The sequence below is a fragment of the Camelus bactrianus genome, chromosome 33 (assembly GCF_048773025.1).
Source record: "Camelus bactrianus isolate YW-2024 breed Bactrian camel chromosome 33, ASM4877302v1, whole genome shotgun sequence".
Lineage (NCBI taxonomy): Eukaryota > Metazoa > Chordata > Mammalia > Artiodactyla > Camelidae > Camelus > Camelus bactrianus.
Genome location: NC_133571.1, coordinates 16952549 through 16954853, shown reverse-complemented (window position 1 = coordinate 16954853; position 2305 = coordinate 16952549). Strand labels below are relative to the sequence as shown.

The 2305-nt window shown below is 40.2% G+C and overlaps 1 protein-coding gene across 1 annotated transcript in view; it reads left to right on the top strand.

Moving 5' to 3' along the window:
- LOC105078643 (brain-specific homeobox protein homolog) overlaps positions 1-2305 on the top strand; it is a 136875-nt gene that overhangs the window by 98479 nt on the left and 36091 nt on the right. The window lies entirely within an intron of this gene.

Genomic DNA, 2305 nt, shown 5'->3' with positions numbered 1-2305 from the left:
TAAGTTAACTCGTGGCAAGGCTTTTTCGGGGAGGAGGGGTGGGAGGGATATTAACCATGTTCCTGTGTAGTGATGTCATCTGATTTTCACTTTTCTGGTTTATTAAACAATTAATATTAGACAATTTTTCCTGGACCCTTGTCAATATTTTATATTTCTAACTCTGGCAACAATTTCTAGTGGTTATCAAGGGGCAGAAGTCCCTAGTTCACATATTTGCTTATTTAAAAAGCCTATATATCCATCCACTCATCCATCTCGTTAGCCATCCAGCCATCTGGTGTGCACTGCTCTAAGATATGATCAGATATGAAAGGTCAATCCTTGCTTTTAAGGAGAATATGATCTAGTGGGGGTGACAATATGCAAATAAACAATTTTGGTATTTTATTCTCATTTATTGGACAAGGTGAGATAGTCTTTATTTCATTTTTCCAGGGACACACAGCAAAATACAAATAGACTTATGTTTAGGAAATAGAGGTTAGTCTGCAGTGTTTGGAACTAATATTTACTTGTTCTAATTGAAATTCATGTTAATATTCTGTAAATGTGTCAATAGTTTGGGTAGGAAATTATATCCATCAAAATGTCTTTCAGATATTTTGCCTATTTTAACAGGCAGAAAGAGAATGAAAAGAGGGGAGAAAATTGACTTTTCTTGTAGTTTAGTGGGATATAATGTACTATTTCTCAAATTGTATGAGGCTATAAATACCTTGGGCCCCCAGCTAAACCCTGCAGGTTGGAAAAGTCCACCCCAGATTAATTAAATGAGAATCTCACTACTAGAGAATCAGGTGCTACCTGTGTGTTTAACAAGGTCTCCAGGTACCGGAAGGCAAGCTTGAGAGACAAGGATGGTAAGAGTTTTCTGGAATTGAAACCAAAGTTGTGCCTGTCTTTGCTACCAGCTGGTGTGGTTTGAATATAGTGAAATGTATGGACTTGCTTACGGAAGCAAGGAATCAGCAGGTTGCACTGCACTGTTTTTCAAAAGACTTGAGGAGTTTGGCTGAGGTGACACAGTGAGTCAGTGGCTGAACTGAGAAAACAAACCAAGACTTCTGAGCATTTGGTCTGATTTCTCTCTTTCTTCAGTAAAATTGCCTCCAGGGACTTCCAGGTTTTATATTTCAGGCTCCCTGACTGTCTAAGCATTTGATTTTCCTGCGAGTGCCTTGCCCTTGTTTTAGGGTGACGGTACCCCCTTAAGAAAGCCCAAGGAAAGTGCATAGAAGGGCTCTTCGGCCTCCCTTGGAAAGTGTGAATTGCCCACGGCTAGTTAATAGCTTCTCGCTTCTTCACCCAGAATGCTATTCCTTAGAGAATCTCCTCACATTTTTACCTAGGAGAATGCTATTCCTTAGAGAATTTTCTAACGCTTCCTCTCAAAGCACAGGAGGAAGAGGCTGTATTTTCCTCTGGACATTGTAGTGTCAGCTGCGCTATCATGAAGCCAGAAACATGTCTGGACTTATTATTATTGGCTGATCTTCCTGACCTTGAGCTTGGCAACTAACTCAAATCTATGCAGGCATAAAAAAAAATCACTTTTACAAGAAAGAAAAGTAAAAGTGTCATCATGGGAGTTGTCATTCTAAACCAGTGGGGGAAAAAAATCCTGGACCCATTCAGAACTAAACTCAGGGCTTGGAGAAGGGCCACGTTGCTTCTCCCTTTTCTAATTGTGGTTTTCTGTAATTTTCTATTTGGTAAAAATGTGGAGAAACAGAAGTAACAGAATGAATACAAGACTTAGGTGACCAGAGAATAAAATATTCTGAGATTGAAACTTAAATTTACAGTGTAGTCTGTCCTAAAGCTACTGATTTAACGTGGTTTTAGTGCAATGTCAGTGAAGCAAATGGTCTTTTGTTTGAGAATGGGTTCATGTCACCATCGACAGGTAGGTTTCCTCTTTCTCATTCTCTTTTCAAAACACAAATCTGATATGTTATACTTCTGCTCAGACACTTTTAGTGGTTCCCTTTTGTCTGCAAACCTACAGTACAAACTCTTTAGCAGGTCATTCAAGGCCATTCACACCTTGGCCCCAGCCTGTGGTCTAGCAGCCTTTCCCACTGGTCCCCAAGATGTACCATAAGAATTCTTGTCCTATTTCAAGTACACAGTATGATTTTATAGCCATAGTTCACACTGGGTTGTAGTTCACATTACCCTCTCTGCCTGAAGTGGCCTTCTCTTTCTGGGGAAATTCTGCTTGTCCTCTGGGGCCTGGGTCAGTTCAGCGCTTCTCAGAGGAATAGTAACTAATGATTAAGAATGTGGACTCTGGGACCAG